Consider the following 20,631-nt stretch of genomic DNA (forward strand, 5'->3'; position numbering starts at 1 on the left):
ACCCTCCTACATCTGAAGTAAAGCCTCATTCCTTTCTTTCTTTTTTGATCCTATCCCCCATCCTCCTTATCCACTCCCCTGTGGAACTTCTCTCTGAGACTACTGGTGTCCCTTTTCCCTTGTAGCTAGCCATAGATTTTACCCCAGAGCATTTCTCACTCTTCTGTATCCCCTAGTTTCTCTCTCCTCCCTCACCTTTCATGTAATCTCCCATATTATAATGTAGTCCCAGAAAAGAAGCATTCACCTGCAAGCAGGTTATCACCAGGATTTATCCATAATGCCCCATGTCTACCTCTTCACTTTCAGAGTAAAATTTCTGCAGTTATGCCTGTCTCCTTCTGTACTTTTAGAAAGAAATCTCTCACTGGTCTTTCTTTATCACTTTGTTGACATTGCTGTCTCTTTATATTGATATTATTTCACTCCTCCTGTATTTCTCTCATTTGGTGTATTTGAGAAGCAAATAATCTTTTCACTTCTGATTTTCTTTCTTATAAAAATAATTCAAAATACTCTTTATTATTGAAATCCATTTTTTGCCTTGTATGGTAAAGTCTAGATTTGCAGGATAAATCACATTGGGCTGCATCTTGACATCCAATGCTCTTTGGAACACATTATTTTATTTCCTTCTCTTTTTAATAGAGGGTGAAAATATTCTTGTGTTATCTGAATGTTCTTTTTATTTTATTTGAAGTTCTTTCTCCTGATGACTTATAAAACTTATTATTTTTTTAATTGAATTGTTTAATTTGACCACTACATGTCTTGGAGTTTGCAGATTTTTTTTTTCTGGAGGCAATCTATGTTTTTTTTTTCCAACTGTACTTTTATTTTGTATGTTCAGAAGTCCTCGGCTGTTCTCTTTTATTATTTCCTTCATGGTGGCATTAAGGTTTTCATCTGTCCTTTTTGGGAGGAAGAGGGAGAAGCCTATTGGTGGTTTTGCTCCTGGCCTTACTGGCTATTGACCCCTGAGGAAACTCTCACATCTTGGAGCAAAGGAAGGGTATCAAAAAGAGGGAGGGGGGACCACAGTCTAGCAGTGGTGTTCGAGTGAGCCTTGTCAATAGGTCTGTTAGTGCAGTGGAGGGCTTTGGAACTTAATACTAGAAAAAAGCCTAGCTAATCATAGGTATCCTGGAAGTGTTAAAGTCAAGAGCTCCAGAAATACCCTCTCCATGGTGTTTTCTTTGTTTACATTCAAGTCACTCAATAATTAGTCTCATTCCATAGAATTAAATATGTGAAGTTACTCCTAGCTACAACATTTCATTAATAATACATGTATGCCTTGTTTTATTGCACTTTGCTTTATTGTGCTTTGCAGATATTACTTTTTTTTTCAATCAAGGTTTTACGGAACCCTGAAACAGGCGTGTCTATTGGTGTAATTTTTTCCAACAGCAAGGACTCACATCATGTCTCTGTGTCACATTTTGATAATTCTCTCAATATCGCAAGCATTTTCATTATTATTATTGTATCTGTTATGGTAATCTATGATCATTGATCTTTGATGTTGCTATTATAACTGTTTCTGGGCACCATGCCTATATAAGATGGTGAACTTAATCTATAACTATTGTGCATTTTTTACTACTCTATTGACCAGTCATCCCCTCCATGTTTCTCCTTCTCCTTTGGCCTTCCTATTGCTTCAGATGTAATGTTATTGAAGGATATTATATAAGCTTAGTTGACAAAGAAGCAGCAGGGTTTGAGAGAATTGAATTTATTTTGAAAGTTTAACTGTGGGTAAAATGATATCAAAAATATCACATGCTACATAAAATTCCTTCAAGAAGGGAAGAATCAATTGCTGTAATAAACTTCCTTGTTGTCTTAAATTAAGAAATACCCACAAACACTCCAACATTCAGCAAACAACATCTTAATCAGTCACTGCCATCAATGCTGAGGCAACATCCTCCATGAGCTGAAGGCTCAGATGATGGTTAGCATTTTTAGAAATAAAATATATTTTTTAATTAAGGCATGTACATTTTTAGATGTTATACTATTGCACACTCAATAGACTACACATTATGTAAACATGGCTTTTATAAGCACTGGGATACCAAAAAAATATTCCTGTGATTTGCTTTATTGCAATATTCACTTTATTGAGGTGTTCTGGAGCTGAACTTGCATCATCTTTGTGTTATGCTTCTATATATTTAAATACAAATACAACAATAATTCCTCTAAACTATACTCTCCTCTGAACTTTCATTTTACTTCTCAGGACCCTAAAATCTCTTTAATCTCCTAGATTTGAGAGATCGGTATATTTCTTGACTGTTTGCATCTCATTCACTATATATTCAATCCATTGCCCAATGTTGTCATTTCTATATTCAAAACACATTTGCTATTACATATTTATATCTCCTCATGTGCATTAAGGCAATAGTAGTTCGGGTAGTCATCATCTTTTGCTTAGACTATTTCAACAGCTTTTAATTCATCTCTGCGACTCATGTCTTTTTTCTACTTTAAGCCATCTTCCCTGTGAATGGCAAAGTGATTTTCCTAAAGAATAGATATGTCCATATCACATCACTGCTCAAGGAAAACCTGGTTTCCTATTACCTCCAGAATCAAACATAAAGTATTCTGCTTGATAATTAAGGCCCTTTATAACTTGACCCCTTCCTTACTTTACAGTCATCTCACATTTTGATCCCTTCAAAGCCTATACTATTGTTGCCACATAACACTCTGCCATCTTGATGCCTCTGCACTGGCTGTTCTCTATGACTGCAGTGTTCTCCAAAGTCCCCTCTGACTCTTCATATTCTTGTATTCTTTGAAGACTCAGATCAATCATTTTCTGTAGTAGGCCTTCCCACAACTTCTTCCCTTGCTCCGCACTCTGCAGTCACTTGATCTTGCCCTTCTAAACTTACTTGATATCTACTTTATATGTGCCTTTGTATTTACAACTTAAGTACTTAGCAGAATTCCTGGCACCTAGTAGACACTTAATAAATGTTTGGTTTGTGTCTTATCTTCCCTAAGATATGGAAAAATAATAGACCTAAAGTTTAGTTTAGTCCACTAAAGGAAAACCACATTACTACTAATAGAAAATTGCATAATGTATGTCCTGAAAGGGCATAATGTAATCATAAGCACATCTATGTGGATGCATATGTGCTCATGGAAACTAACCTTACAGAGAGAAAACTTTTGTCCTCTTAATCATGACAAGTCTGCTACTTTTATACTCATCTAAGTGAATTTTGTTAGATGAAAAATAAATTTGTTAGATGAAAAGGAAGCTTATAAAGCCTATTTCTTAAATAAATCAGTAGGAAGAAGAGATAGGAAAGAATAAAGCTAAGATAAATGAAGGCTCAAGAAATCTGACATAGTACATGGACAGTGCAAATTTTCTCTCTAATGCATACATGTAAGAAAAATTTACCTGTGAATGCTTCATTTGGGAGAAGATAGAGAAATAGAAGCAGTGTCAGATTTTAATTTTTGAGTTCAAAGATCACTGCAAACCAGCCACTGAAGCCATTAAATTAAAAGACACTTGCTCCTTGGAAGGAAATATATGGTAAGTATTGACAATATACTAAAACCATAGACATCACCTGGTGGACAAAGGTCTGTATAGAAAAAGCTATGGTTTTCCAGTAGCAATGTATAGGTGTGAGAGTTGGACTATAAAGAAAGCTGACCACTGAGGGATCAATGCTTTCAAATTGTAGTGCTAGAGAAGACTTTTGAGAGTCCCTTGGACACCAAGGATGTCAAATAAGTCAATACTTAAAGGTTATTCATTGGAGGGTCAAATACTAAAGCTGAAGCTTAAATCCTTGGACCTATATTAAGAAAACAGGACTTACTTAAAATGACCCTGATATTTTGAATGATTGAAAGCAAAAGGAAAAGAAGATGGCAGAAGATTAGATAGATAGATAGATAGAGATAGATAGAGAGAAAGAGAGAGAGAGAGAGAGAGAGAGAGAGAGAGAGAGAGAGAGAGAGATGGATAGATAGACAGATAGACAGACAGACAGACAGACAGGTAGATAGATAGATAGATAGACAGACAGACAGACAGACAGACAGACAGATAGATAGATAGATAGATAGATAGATAGATAGATAGATAGATGATGTAATGGAAATAATGAACATGAACTTTGACAGAAGTCAAGAGAAAGTGGAGGATAGAAAGCCTGATATGCTGTGGTCCATGGTGTCATGAAGTATCATACATGATTGAACAGATGAAGAACAACTGTAGTCTTGTCCAAATGCTGTACATTTTCCAAAAGGACAATTTCCAACTCCTAAAGTATAATGGCAGTGATATAAACAGTGATAGGGTTGAGAATGGGGATAAGTATGCCGGTCTTTTTTTTTTCTTTTTATCTCTACTTTTAGCCACACTCACATGCATATCTATAACTAGAAATTTATAGCTGGGAGAGAGTAGGTATGGGGACAAGAGAGAAAGAATTTACCTCATATTAATAGCCAGCTGCAATGAAGTGTGAAGTGCCTTGTTGAAAAGTTCCTATATTATTTACTCAAAAGTTAGGCACATTTGAAGAAATAGCTTAGGTTAAGTGTACGTGTACTAGGGGGAAGGACTACACATAAGGATGAGGTTGCCATAGCCAGCAGTGGTATTTCAACACATTCTGAGAAAATGCTATCGGTAATTCTAAATTTCATTGTCTTGGTACAAAGCTCTGCTTGGCCCACTTCAGTTAGAGCTCTTCTCATAATGTCAGAGGCACAAACATGTTTTTTCAGATTGGTGCCATTTTTATCTCCATTTATTTTATAAATTATCTTATATAATGTGTAAGAAGATCATTAATGTTGCCCAAAGGCAGATGATAAACATTTTTCATGATTATTTTGGTCTTCTGGGGCACAAGAAAACACTGGATCTGTTGCAAAACAGTATCTATCTACTATGATTGGCACACATATTCCTCATATGCATATGTGTGCCTGTGTATACAAATTGTGCCACCATCATAGTGTGTTCAAAATAAAGTGATGCCAATTCTGCTAGGTGGAGAACAACAGGCATTTCAAGTTGGTGTGCATAAATTCCTTCTCTGTGAAAGTAAACTTTGAAGAACATGAAAGTAATCCTAATGCTGACTGACAACTTTGCCAGGTACTTCTCAATCAGGCAACAGAGGTATTCAACAGTAGCCAAGATGTGATGGAAAAAAAAGCATTTCTGTCTGCATGGCTCCTTGAAAGGATTCATATGGAAGAAATCTGAGATTTGAGAGAATTGCTCAAAGAGGTGCTTGACTTGACAGTAATCAAATAAATCTATAACTACATTTCTCAAGGAGACCTTCATCCAGTGTAATTTCATTACATCCTGCTAAATATTCTTTATTTTTTGCATTTTTTTTTATTTTTTGAAGGTAGTATTACATTTACTTTTTTAACTAATTTATTTTTAGTTTTCAATATTCATTTACACAGGATTTTGAGTTTCAAATTTTCTCCTCATCTCATCCCTCCCTTCATGCATTCTGAATACCTCTTCTCCTAATCTGCCCTCCCTTCTATCTCTCTCCGTTCTTTTATCCACTTCTCCTTCAATTTTCCTGCAGGGCAAGATAGATTTCTATGCCCCATTTCTGGTATTTCTTATTTCCCAGTTGCATGTGAAAACAATTTAATTTTTTTTTAACTTTTGTTTTTACAAATGTGAGTTCCAAATTTTCTCCTCCCTACCCACCCTCATTGAGAAGGCAAGCAATTCAATACAGGTTATATATGTGTAGTCATGCAAAACACTTCCATACTAGTCATGTAGTAAAAAACAAAGTATATTTTCCTTCATCCTATCTTACCCCCCATTTATTCTATTCTCTCTTTTGACCTTGTCCTAACTTAGAAGTGTTTGCTTCTACTTACTCCCTACCCCAATCTGCCCTCCCTCTATCATCCTCCCGATCTCTTGTCCCCTTCCACTTCCCCTATTTTCCTGTAGGGTAAGATAGATTTCCATACACAATTGAGTGTGTATGTTATTCCCTCAAGCCAAATTCTATGAAAATAAGATTCACTCATTCTCTCTCACCTTCCCCTCTTTCCACTTCTTGTCAGTTTTCTGTGAGATAATTTATCCCATTCTACCTCTCCCTTTCTCCTTCCCTTTGTATAATCCTTTCTTACCCTTAATTTTATTCTTTAGTTATCCTTTCATCTTCAACTCACTGTGTGCCATCTATCTATCTATCTATCATCTATCTATCTATCTATCTATCTATCTATCTATCTATCTATCTATCTATCTATCTATCTGTCTATCTGTCTATCTATGTATCTATCTATCTATGTATCTATCTATCTATGTATCTATCTATCTATCTATCTATCTATCTATCTATCTATCTATTTACGTACATACAATTTTTCCCTCCAACTACCCTAATACTGACAAAGGTCTCATGAGTTACAAATGTGTCTTTCCATACAGAATGTAAACAGTTCAACCTTAATAATCTCTTATTTCTCTTTCCTGCTTACCTCTTCATTTTTTCTCTTGAGTTTTGTATCTGAAAGTCAAATTTTCTCTTCAACTCTGGTCTTTTCATCAAGAATGCTTGAAAGTCTCCTATTGCACTTAATGACCATTTTTTTCCCCTGAAGGATTATATTCAATTTTGCTGGATAGGTGATTCTTGGTTTTAATCCTATCTCCTTTGCCCTCTGGAATATTATATTCTAAGCCCTGTGGTCCCTTAATGTAGAAACTGCTAAACCTTGTGTTATCCTGATTGTGTTTCCACAATACTTGAATTGTTTCTTTCTGCTTGCAAAATTTTCTTCCTGACCTGGGAACTCTGTAATTTGGTTACAGTATTCCTAGGAGTTTTCCTTTGGGGATATCTTTCAGGAGGTGATTGGTGGATTCTTTCCATTTCTATTTTGTCCTCTGATTCTAAAATATCAGGGGAGTTTTCCTTGATAATTTCAAGAAAGATGATGTGTAGGCTCTTTTTTTGATCACGGCTTTCAGAGAGTACAATCATTTTTAAATTATCTTTCCTGGATCTAATTTCCAGGTCAATTGTTTTTCCAAAGAGATATTTCATGTTGTTTTCTATTTTTTCATTCTTTTGAATTTGTTTTACAGTGTCTTGATTTCTCATAAAGTCACTAGCTTCCATTGTTCCATTCTAATTTTTAAGGATTTTTTTTTTCGGTAAGTTTTTGGACTTGCTTTTCCATTTGGCCAATTTTGCTTTTTAAGCTATTCTCCTCCTCATTGGCTTTTTGGACCTCTTTTGCCATTTGGCTTAGGCTATTTTTTTTTAGGTGTTATTTTCTCCATTATGTTTTGTGTCTCCTTTAGCAAGCTGTTGACTTGTTTTTTTATGATTTTCTTGTATTACTGTCAGTTTTTACTCAGCTTCTCTTACTTGATTCTCAAAATCCTTTTTGAGCTCTTCCATGGCCTGGGATCAATTCACATTTTTCTTGGAGACTTTGGATGTAGGAGCTTTGACTTTGTTGTCTTCTTCTGTTTGTATGTTTTGATCTTCTTTGCCACCAAACTAAGATTCTATGGTTTGACTCTTTTTGTACTGCTTGGTCATGATCCCAGCCAATTGCTTGAGTCATTAACTCTTTGTTAAGGTAGGGATCTGTTTCCAGTGTGGAAAATGTACTGTCCCAAGCTTCGGGGGTTTTGTGCAGCTGTTTTCAGAGATACTTCTAGGTTTCTGTAAATTTTCAGTTCTTCCAAGGAGCTATGACCGAGGGTGAGGTGTTTACTCCTTTCCCAGCCTGTGCTCTGGTGTATGACTGAACACAAGCACTGTTTTATATCTTGGAATTGCGAGGAGGACTTCTTCTGCACCCCCGCTACAAGCTCCACTACTGCAATGCTCCTCCTTGCCCTAGGACCACTACCCTGAACTGTGACCCAGATAAAAGCACAGGCAAAGCAAGAGAATCCTGAACCAGCAAAGAGATCCCTGAAATTCCCCTCTGATCAGCCACTGGATTCCCCCTCAGTCTGTGGGACAGAAGCTCAGGGAGAAGCCACCACCCCAGGGCCACACTAGGGTACTGGGACTGGGACTCCATTTCTCTCTCACTGCAGACACAGACTTTTCCTACAGACCTTATAAGTTGTTATTGGTGATTGTGGCTTTAGAAGTCTGGAAACCTCCACAGCTGCTTGTGATTCAGTTCTGTGAGGCCTGCTACAGGTTCACTGAGGCCTGCATACCCACCCTGAACTGCGCTTCTCTCACTGCCTAGCATGATAGACCTTTCTGATCAACCATCCAAGTTGTCTTGGGTTGGAAATTTGTTTCACTCTGTCTTTTTGTGGGTTCTGCTGCTTTATAATTTGTTTAGAGCCATTTTTCTAGGTATTTGGAGATGTTTGGGAGACAGCTCAAGCAAGTCAGTACTTTTACTCCACCATCTTGGCTCCACCCTCCTCCCTGATAAATACTCTGGGGGGAAATCTAAGGGTTAAAGAGAAGTCTTAGCAAACTCAATATCTGACCTTTTTAGTCTATGCCATCAAAAATGAATTGTCTTAACTTTGTACCCTATATTTTACAGGGCAAGCCTATTGTGTAGATATCCTAAAGTGAATTTAAATTCTGTCCAATAATGATTATTTTGGATTTGACTATTGATTTGACTCATTGTGCTCATCAATTGCTTCTTTGAATACAAGATTAAGAATCCAGTCTTCATACACACACATCATAACTCCCAATTACTCTTTATAATATACATACACACAGACACATTTACACACATATTTGATATGTGTAAGTTTGTGTCTCAAAGCTACTTTAATTTGCAACTCGCTTATCAATAGTGATGTGTAGCATTTTCATGTGACCATTGATGACTTTCATTTTGTCTTCTGAAAATGGCTTATTTATATCATTTGGCCATTTATCAATGGGGTAATGGCTTGTATTTTTATAAATTAAGCTCAGTTCCCAATCTATTTGAGAAATGAGGTCTATATGAGAGAAATACTATAAAGATGTTTCCCTTAGTTTCCTTATTTTCTTCTAATTTGGGGTGCATTGATTTTGTTTGTGCAAAAAAAAAAGTCATGTCATCAAAATGATCCTTTTTACTTCCAGTGATCATCCCTATCTCTTATTTAGTCATAAACTCTTCCCCTACGCATAGAGTTGAGAGGTAATTTTTCTATGTTCCCCTAATTGGCTTATGTTACAACCCTTTATCTCTAAATAATTTATTCATTTTGAAATCATCTTTGTATGGAGTGTAATGTGTTGATCTATTGCTAGTTTCTGTGAATGGCAAGGTATTACCCCTAAAAGCTTGAACTTTTGGTTTTATCAAATTTTATATTACTATGGTCATTTACTAGTGTGTATTTTATATCTAATCTACAGCTCTGACCCGGCACTCTGTGCCTTGGCCAGTACTACATTGTTTTCATGATTACCACTTTCTAGTATAGTTTGAAATCTGCTAATGCTAGGTCACCTTCTTTCACATTTTTTCATTGATTCCCTTCAACTTCTTAATCTTTAATCTTCCATATGAATTTTGTTATTATTTTTTCTAGCTCTACAAAATAGTTATTTGGAAGTTTTATTGATATTGCGCTGAATAAGAAAGTTGACAGAAGTAAAGTGGTTATTTTTATTACATATTGGATTGTGTTTCACTAATGATCAATTAATGGTTCTCCAATTGTTTAGATCTATCAATTGTGATATATATATATATATACACACATAAACATATATGTACATATATATACATATATGTATGCATACAGATGCACATATGTATAATATATGTGTTATATTTAAACTTACTGCATTCTTTCTCTCTACTATCTTTGGTTTAGGTAGCAAAACCATATTTGTATGAGAAATTGAATTTGGTAGGATTTTGTATGTATGTTTTTCAAATTGTTTATATAATAATGGATTTAATTGCTCTTTAAATATTTGGTAAAACTAACTTGTAAATCCATCTATTTGGGGGAATTTTGTTCCTAAGGAGCACATTTATGGCTTCTTCAATTTCTTTTTCTAAGACAAAGTTACTCAAGTATACTATTGCCTCTTTTAATCTGAGGAGCTTATCCATATTTTAAAAATATTCATCTATCACTTAGATTGTCATTTTACTTACATATAAGTGGGCAAAATGATCCTTAATCATTGTTTTGATTTCATCTTCATTGATGGCACATTTTCCCTTTTCATTTTGGTATTGGACATTTGTTTCGTTTTTTTTTTCCTCTCTTACTTTTTTAAATAAAATTAACCAATAGTTTATCTATGTTATTTCCCTCATAAACCAGCTCCTAGCTTTATTGCTTTATTAGTTTATTTCAATTCTTTTTTCTTTCAGTTTTATTAATATTCTCTTTGATTTTTAGGATCTCTATTTAGATATTAAATTGTTTTTTATTTTTTTTTTAAATTTTATTAATTTATTTTGATTTATCAACAATCACTTCCATATGCTTTTGAGTTGAAAATGTTTCTCCTCCTTCCTTCTGCCCACCCTCCCCAAGATAGTTCACAATCTGATATAGACTATACATTTACATTCCTATTAAACATATTTTCATGTTAGTGAAGTTGCAAGTAAAAATTAAAACCAATAGAGGAAACAAAACTCAACAGAAGGGGGAAAAAAGTGATAGCGATTCAACTTCAGTAGTTCTTTCTTTGAATATGGATAGCATTTTCTATCACGAGGCCTCTGGAGATGTCTTAGATCCTTGTAAGTGAAGTTTAACAATATTAGTCATCATACAACTTGGCTGTTATTGTGTACAAAGTCCTCTTGGTTCTGCTCACCTCACTCAGCATCAGACCATATAAGTCTTCCCAGGTTTTTCTGAAGTCAGCCTGTTCGTCATTTCTTATAGCACAACAGTATTCCATTACATTCATATACTACAACTTGCTCAGCTGTTCCCCAATTGATGGTCATCCTCTCAATTTCCAATTCTTTGCCACCACAAAAAAGAGCTGCTATGAATATTTTTGTACATGTGGGTCCTTTTCCCATTTGTTATCTCTTTGGGATATAGCCCTAGAAGTGCTATTGCTGGATCAAAGAGTATGCACATTTTTGTAGCCCTTTCGGCATAGTTCCAAATAGTTCTCCAAAATGGTTGGATCATTTCACAACTCCACCAACAACGTATTAGTGTTCCAATTTTCCCACATCTTCTCCAACATTTATCATTTTCCTGTTTTGTCATGTTGGCCAATCTGATAGGTGTGATGTGGTACCTCAGAGTTGTTTTGATTTGCATTTCTCTAATCAATAACGATTTAGAGCATTTTTTCATATGACTATAGATGGCTTTAATTTCTTCATCTGAGAACTGTCTGCTCATATCCTTTGACCATTTATCAATTGGGGAATGGCTTGTGTTCTTATAAATTTGTCTTAATTCAATATATATTTTAGAAATGAGGCCTTTATCAGAGAGACTGGTTGTAAAAATTCTTTCCCAATTTTCTACCTTCCTTCTAATCTTAGTTGCATTGGCTTTGTTTGTGCAAAAACTTTTCAATTTAATGTAATCAAAATTATCCATTTTGCTTTTCATAATGTTCTCTATCTCCTGTTTGGTCATGAATTCTTCTGTTCTCCATAGATCTGATAGGTAAACTATTCCTTGTTCTCCCAGTTTACTTATGGTATCAGCCTTTATATCTAAGTCATGAACCCATTTTGACTTTATTTTGGTATATGGTGTGAGATTTGGGTCTTTGCCTAGTTTCTGCCATACTCTTTTCCAGTTTTCCCAGCAGTTTTTTTCAAAGAGTGGGTTCTTATCCCAGAAGCTGGGGTCTTTGGGTTTATCAAATAATAGATTACTATAGTCATTGACTACTGTGTCTTGCATATTTAACCTATTCCACTGATCCACCTCCCTATTTCTTAGCCAGTACCAAGCAGTTTTGATGATTGCTGCTTTATAATACAATTTAAGATCTGGAATTGCTAGGCCACCTTCCCCTGCATTTCTTTTCATTAGTTCCTTTGATATTCTGGACCTTTTGTTTTCCAAATGAATCTTGTTATTATTTTTTCTAACTCTATAAAATAATTTTTGGTAGTTTGATTGGTATGGCACTGAATAAGTAAATTAGCTTAGGTAGGATTGTCATTTTTATATATTAGCTCGGCCTACCCATCAGCAACTGATGTTTTTCCAATTATTTAGATCTGATTTTATTTGTGTGAAAAGTGTTTTGTAATTGTGTTCATAGAGTTCCTGGGTTTGTTTCATAGGTAGACTCCTAAATATTTTATAATGTCTACAGTAAGTTTAAATGGGATTTCTCTTTCTATCTCTTGCTGTTGGGCTTTGTTGGTAATATATAGAAATGCTGATGATTTATGTGGGTTTATTTTATAGCCGGCAACTTTGCTAAAGTTGTTTATTATTTCAAGTAGTTTTTTACTTGATTCTCTAGGATTCTCTAAGTATATCATCATGTCATCTGCAAAGAGTGATAGCTTTGTTTCTTCTTTGCCTATTCTAATGCCTTCAATTTCTTTTTCTTCTCTTATTGCTAAAGCTAAGGTTTCCAGGACAATATTGAATAACAGTGGTGATAATGGACATCCTTGTTTCACTCCCGATCTTATTGGAAATGCTTCTAGCCTGTCCCCATTACATATAATGCTTGCTGAAGGTTTTAGATAAATGCTATTTATTATTTTAAGGAAGACTCCATTTATACCTATGCTTTCTAGTGTTTTTAATAGGAATGGGTGTTGTATTTTATCAAAAGCTTTTTCTGCATCTATTGAGATGATCATGTGGTTTCTGTTGGTTTTGTTTTGATATGCTCAATAACGCTGACAGTTTTCCCAATATTGGACTAACCCTGCATTCCTGGTATAAATCCTACCTGGTCATAGTGTATCATTTTTGTGATAAGTTGCTGCAATCTACTTAAAATTTTTGCATCTATATTCATTAGATAAATTGGTCTATAATTTTCTTTCTCTATTTTGACTCTTCCTGGTTTAGGTATCAACACCATATTTGTATCATAAAAAGAATTTGGTAAGACTCCTTCTTCACCTATTTTCCCAAATAGTCTATATAGTATTGGAATTAATTGTTCTTTAAATGTTTGATAGAATTCGCATGTAAATCCATCTGGCCCTGGAGATTTTTTCCTAGGGAGTTCATCAATGACTTGTTCAATTTCTTTTTCTGATATGGGGTTATTTAAGTATTTTACTTCCTCTTGGCTTAATCTGGGCAATTTATATTTTTGTAAATATGTATCCATTTCACTAAGATTGTCAAATTTGTTGGCATATAGTTGGGCAAAATAATTCCTAATTATTGTTTTAATTTCCTCTTCCTTGGTGGTAGCTTTGCCCTTTTCATTCTTGATACTAGTAATTTGGTTTTCTTCTTTCTTTTTTTAATTAAATTAACCAAAGGCTTATCTATTTTATTGTTTTTTTCATAAAACCAGCTCTTAGTTTTATTTATTAGTTCAATAGTTTTCTTAATTTCAATTTTATTAATTTTTCTTTTGGTTTTCAATATTTCTAATTTGTGTTTAGTTGAGGATTTTTAATTTGTTCTTTTTCTAGTTTTTTTAGTTGTATGCCCAATTCATTAATCTCCTCTTTTTCTATTTTATTTATGTAAGCATTTAGAGATATAAAACTTCCCCTAAGAACTGCTTTCACTGCATCCCATAGGTTTTGGTATGTTGTCTCATTATTGTCATTCTCTTGAATGAAATTATTGATTGTTTCTATGATTTGTTGTTTGACCCAATCATTTTTTAGGATTAGATTATTTAGTTTCCAATTATTTTTTAGTCTATCTTTCCATGGCCCTTTATTACATATAATTTTTATTGCATCATGATCTGAAAAGGATGCATTTAATATTTCTGCCTTTCTGCATTGGATTGTGAGGTTTTTATGCCCTAGTACATGGTCCATTTTTGTGTATGTGCCATGTACTGCCAAGAAAAAAGTATATTCCTTTCTATCCCCATTCAGTTTTCTCCAGAGGTCTATCATACCTACCTTTTCTAATGTTCTATTCACCTCCTTAACTTCTTTCTTGTTTATTTTGTGGTTAGACTTATCTAGTGCTGAGAGGGAGAGGTTCAGGTCCCCCACTGGTACAGTTTTGCTGTCTATTTCTTCCTGTAACTCCCTGAACTTCTCCTGTAAGAATTTGGATGCTATACCATTTGGTGCATATATGTTTAGTAATGATATTGCTTCATTGTCTATGGTGCCTTTTAGCAGGATGTAGTTTCCTTCCTTATCTCTTTTGATTAGATCTATTTTTGCTTTTGCTTTTTCTGAGACCAGGATTGCTACCTTTGCTTTTTTCACTTCAGCTGACACACAATATATTCTGCTCTATATGTTAAATTGGATGTTTTAATTTATTTTTCTATTTTTTTTCATTTTGTGCCCAATTAATTGATTTACTCTTTCTCTCTTTTATTGATATGTGAGTAGGAAAATATAAAATCTTCCCTAAGTACTGTGTTGGCTACATCCTACATATTTTGGTATGCTGTTTTCATTATATTTATTGTCACTATGTCATTTTTAGCATTATCTTTAATGAAATTATTTATGGTCCCTTGGATTTATGATTAGATTATTTAGTTTCCAATTAATTTTTAATCTGCACTTCCATGGAATTTTAATGAATGTTATTTTAGTGGTATTAAAATGGTGAATTTAATATTCTTGCTTTTATGTTTTAGTTTATAACGTTTTTACACTTTACCACTTGGTCAACTTTTGTGAAGGTGCGATCTATAGCTGAGAAAAAGGCATACTGCTTTATATTCCCATTATTTTTTTTTCTAAATGTCTATCATGTCTTATTATTTTAAGATTCTATTCATCTCCCTAATTTCTTTTTTATTTATTTTATGGTCAGTTTTATATGGCAGTTGAGGTCTTGTACTAGTGTAGTTATACTATTTCCTCCTATAATACAGTTTTCCCTTTTCCTAAGAATCTGTATGGTATTCCATTTTACGCATATGTGTTAGTATTGTTATTACTTCATTATCTCTGGTCCTTTGTAGCAATGTGTAATTTTCTTAATTATCTCTTTAAATTTGTTCTTTTTGTTCTTTTTGCTTTTTCTGAGTTCATGATGGCTATCCCTTTCTTTTTAATTTCAACCAAAATATAATATATTCTCCTCAGCCCTTATTATAACTCTGAGCATCTTTGTTTTTTAGTTATGTTCCTTGCGAAGAACACATATTTGGATTCTAGTTTCTAACTCATTCTCTTATTTGCTTCCATTTTTCTCAGTAAACTTATCCCATTGATGGCTAACTATTACCATCCATATTATTTTCTTCTGTTTATCCTTTTCTCTTTTTGTATTTTCCCTCTTCTAAAGGTTATTTTCCTTCTGACCACTTCCTTCCTTTTTCTGCCCTCCCATTTATACTCCTTACCCTTTTTCTTCTCCCATTCCCCTTCCATTTCCCTCTTTGGTAAGACAGATTTCTAGGCCAGCATCAGGGGTGAAGCCAAAATGGCAGAGTAAAACCAGTGACTTGTTTGAGCTCTCCTCCAAACCCCTCCAAATACTTATTAAAAAAGGCTCTAAACAAATTCTAAAGCAGCAGAACCAAGAAAAAGTCAGAGTGAAACAAATTTGCAGCCCATGACAACTTGGATGTTTGATCAGAAAAGTATATGATGCCAGGCAGTGAGAGGAGCGCAGTTCTACACGGGCATGCAGGCAAAACAGGCCTCAGTGAAGCTGGAGCAGGCCTCAGAGGATGGAAATACAGGCACCTGTGGCATTTTCCAGACTTCTCAAGCCACAAATACCAAAGATAACATAGAAGGTCAGTGTGAAAAGTCTGTGACTGAGGTGAAAGAGAAGTATGGTCTTAGCACCAGTGCCTAAGCTCAATCTCAGAATGGCAGCTGCTTCCTGAGCTTCTAGCCCACAGACTGAGGGGGAATCCAGTGGATGATCACAGTGAGATTGCAGGGATCTCTCTGCTGGTGCAGGATTCTCTTGCTTTGCTTGTGCTTGGATCTGGGTCACAGTTCTGGGTGGTGGTCCTAGGGCAAGGAGGAGTGCTAGAGTGGTGGAGCTTGTAGTGGTGGTAGAGAGAAAATTTTCCTCACAGCATCAAAGCAGAAAAGAGTGCTTGTGGTCACTCATAGACCAGACAGGCCAGGAAAGGAATAAACACCTCACCCCTTATTATATCACCTTGGAAGAACTGAAAATTTACAGGTCCCTAGAAGTATCTCTGAAAACAACTGCAGAAAATCCCCAAAGCTTGGGAGAGTGCATTCTCCACACTGGAAGCAGACCTCTACCTTAATAAAGAGTTTAAGAGTGAAGTAATTGGCTGAGATAATGAAGAAACAAAGGCATAAAAAAAGTCAGACCATAGAATCTTTCTTTGGTAACAAAGAAGATCAAAACATACAACCAGAAGAAGACAACAAAGTCTCAAAAATAAGTATCTCATGCGATATAAATAATATTAATTTTTCACTCTAGTTCTCTTTTCTTTCAAGTGATTTTGTCCGAAATGTCATCTCCTCTCCTCTCCAGATCTCTAGCAGTGTAATTGTTAATTCACAAACTTAAAGTAGGTGACCTAGATTCTAGCTTTGCTAAGAAACTTGAGATCATCTGGTATGATTACCCTGAAGCTCCCTGGACTATTTCTCAATGATTTCACTAGCTTTGTACTTAGTAGTTATTTTATGGTCTGCCACTTTTACTATTGTAGACCTCCCAGCTGCTTTGCCAAACATTATTTTCAGCATATGAATATTAATCCTTAGTTAGTCCCTAAAAGCTAATTTCTTTGTTCCTGCTCCAGGACAGCTGAATACTGATGGAGTAATTTAAGAAACTAACCTGATTTCCTCCAGTATAAATATGTTGCATAACATTAACTAGGCCTGTCCTGTTGTTGATTGTCTTTATAGTCTACCTTTATAATTAATTTGCCTTAGAAACTGTTTCATACATATTTTCTATCCTTCAAGTTGTAACCCTGTTATTTATTTAAACAAATGGTTTACAAAAGGAGTATCCTTTTTGAATACTCAATCCCCATTCAAGGGACTTAATATAAATTCAACTTGCTGTACTGTTTTTTCTCCAAAACATTCTTTAAACAGACATTCCTTTTCTCCTATGAATCTTAAATCTCTCATTTTTTATTTGCTTACATATGTGTTTAGGTTTTCATGGCTTAAATAATGTGTAAATAGTTCTGGCCAGAAACTCTCAGTCTTCTTCTCCCATTTAAATGGGGTACTAGACACTTACCAGTTTTATGACCCAGGGAAAGTTACATAACTTCTGCTTCAATTTCCTCAGCTACAAAACAAAGACAAAATAGTAAATGCTTCACAAGGACATTGTTTAACTCAAATAAGATAATATTTTTATGGGATAATAGTTTGAAAATACTTAGAAAAAAGTCCATCATAGAGTAAACACTTAAGAAAAAAATATTTCCTTACTTATTTAAAAGAAGGAAAAGAGGAATATGAACAGAATTTTAGAAAAGTCAATATAATAGATTTCTGGGGTTTTTGAATGGGAATAAAAGAAAGACATTACTGAGCCATGCATTGTAACTTTATAAAAAATTGACCTCTTTTAAAGGGATGAAAACCTTACAAATGCAGAAAAGAAGAAATATTAAAGACATCCTCTCCTGACCACAATACAGTTAAAAACAATATTCCTTACAGGGCCATTTGAAAAAGTCAGAAAAGGTGCTTGGGAGGCAGAACCAAGATAATGGATTAAAGACAGGGGCTCCCTTGAGCTCTCCCCTAAACCCCTCCAAATACCTGTAAAAATGACTGTAAACAAATTCTGGACCAGCAGAACCCATGAAAAGACAGAGTGAAACAAATATTCGCCAAGACAACTTGGAAGGTCAACAGGAAAGGTCTGTTGCACCAGGCTGAGAGAAGAGAACAGTCCACTATGAGCCAGGCCAGTGCAGACCAGCCCCCCGATTTTCAGACTTCTCAGCCCACAAATGCCAAATACAACTTAGAAGGTCAGTAGGAAAGATCTGTTGGACATGAGTGAGAGAGAAGTTCAGTCCAGCCCTGGCTGCATGACAGCCCCACAACAGCAGTGGTGGTTTCAATTTCAGGGTAGAGAAGTCAGTTGTAGTTTGCAGCCTCCTTAGGGATTGCAAGGAGCAAGGTTATTTGTGGGATAATGTGCTTTGGGACTCTAGCCATGGCTTAGGAGTGGAGAGGAGAACTCAAAGTTGAGACCAAGGACAGACCTCAGAATATAAAATAAGAAGGACCTGAGGCTTAGGACATCATTCCCTGTACCTTAGGACTAGAATTTGAGTACACTAATTGCTGCTAAAAGCTAAATAAAACAAAAATAAATAAAAATGAGTAGGCAAAGGATAAAGAATTCAACCATAGATAGCTACAGTAGGAATAGAGAAGATCTGGGTTCACATTCAGGGGAAGACAGTGAAGCTAAAAAAAAAACCTAGTCCTTATTCAGTGAGAAATATAAAATGGTCCCAAGCACAAAAAATAATTCTCAGAAGAATTTAAAAAGGATGTTAAAAATGAAATAAAATATATCAGGGACAAATTAGAAAAAAAAATAAGAACAATTTAAGAAAATCATGAGAAGAAAATTCAGCAACTTGACATAGAGAATCAAAAGCTAAAGGAAGAAAATAATTGCTTGAAAAATAAAGTTGGGCAAAGGGAAGCTATTGCTGTTCTAAAACACCAAGAAATAATAAAATAAAATCAAAAGAATGAAAAAAATAGGAGAGAATATGAAACATCTCATGAGAAAAACAATTCATCTAGAGAATAGATTGAGGACAAATTATATAGAATGGCTGGACTATCTAAAATTATGCTAAAAAAGAATTTTGATACAATATTACAAGCAATTATTAGGGAAATTTGCCCTGAAGTTCTAGAGCAAGAAGGCAAAGCAGAAATAGGAAAAAAAAATGTCTGATCACCACCTGAAAGAGATGCCAGGAGGAAAACTTACAGGAATATTATAGTCAAGTTTCAAAGCTTCCAGGTTAAGGAGAAAGTATTGGAAGAAACAAACAAAAATAAATGTTACAGAGTTAGAATAAGAATTACACAAGATCTAGCAGCCATTATATTTCTACAAGACCTATGGTCTTGAAATACTGTATTTCATAGATCAAAAAAGCTGGGGATATGGATAATAGAAACTTATCTAGCAAAGTTAAGCATAATCCAGGATGAAAAAAAAAGATATTTAACAAACTGAAAGACTTTCATGTATTTGTGACAAAAACAGCAGAAATTAATGGAAAATTCAACATATGACATCTAGGAGAAATATAAGTAAATATTAAAGAGCACTTATAAGGGACTCAGTAAGGTCAAATTGTTTACTTCCTATATGTGAAAATATCAGTATTTTTAGGTCTGTCATTATTTGGAAAGTTTGAAAGAAAGACTTGGGCTAAGCTGAATGTCATTGGGTCATTCTAAAAAAAATAAAACTCCTTATAGAGAGATAAAAAGAAATAATTATCTAATTTAAATGAGGCATAAAATGAAGACAATGATACAAAAAAAGCTAGTAAGGGTAGTAGAGAGTGGGCAGTGCTGGAACCTTACTCTCATTGGGAATGGGTTAAAGACTGAACACACATACACACACATACACATTCTTAAAAATTCAGAAAGACTGAGAGGGCAAGGGCATAGGATGGAGAGAGAGGATGTGGGAAGGATGGGTAGAGTAAGGAATAGAAGAGTAAGTTAACAGGTAGAAGTAAAACAGAGGAGTGAGGAAAGATAGGGATAGGGTGAGGATAGCTATAGCTTATAATGTAAATGGGATGAATTTACTCCAAAAATGGAAATTAATAGCAGATTCAAGAATATGTTTCTTTCAGGAAATGCTATAAAAAGGAGAGATACACAGAAATATAAAATATAGGTCAGGAGTAGTATTTATTTTGTAAAAAAGAGCTGTGGTAGCAATCATGACCCCAGGCAAAGTTAAAGCTAAAATAGATTTAATTGAAAGAGAAAAATAAGGAAACTATACTATGTGGAAGCAATATTCAACAGTGGTTTATATCATTTAAGATAGCTGCACAGTATAAAATACCTGAAAGTATACCTGCCAAAAAAGACACAAGAATTATATGAATGTAAATATTAAAACATTTTTATGCAAAAAAAGTCAGATCTAAATAATTGAAGTGATTTTTTTTTTTGCTCATCGGTAGGTAAACCCAATATAATAAAAAAATGACAATTTTATCTAACTAATCTATGTATTCAATGCAATCACAATTAAATTACTAAAATACTATCTTACGATGAAGAAAAATAATAAAGTTCTTATGGAAGAATCAAAGTTCAGGCACTTCAAAGAAACTAGGAGGGGAAAAGATATAAAGGAATTAGATTCAGCAATATCAGAATTTAAACTGTTAACACAGTTAACAGAAGTGAGAGCATTGTTGAAGTAAAATATGGATAATTTCAATTATTTTAAATTAAAATTTCCTTGTATAGAGTCTGCTTCCAGGAGCCAAGATGGTGGAGTAA

The sequence above is a fragment of the Phascolarctos cinereus genome, unplaced genomic scaffold (genome assembly GCF_003287225.1).
Source record: "Phascolarctos cinereus isolate Bilbo 61053 unplaced genomic scaffold, phaCin_HiC Scaffold_7;HRSCAF=346, whole genome shotgun sequence".
NCBI classification, from domain to species: Eukaryota; Metazoa; Chordata; class Mammalia; order Diprotodontia; family Phascolarctidae; genus Phascolarctos; species Phascolarctos cinereus.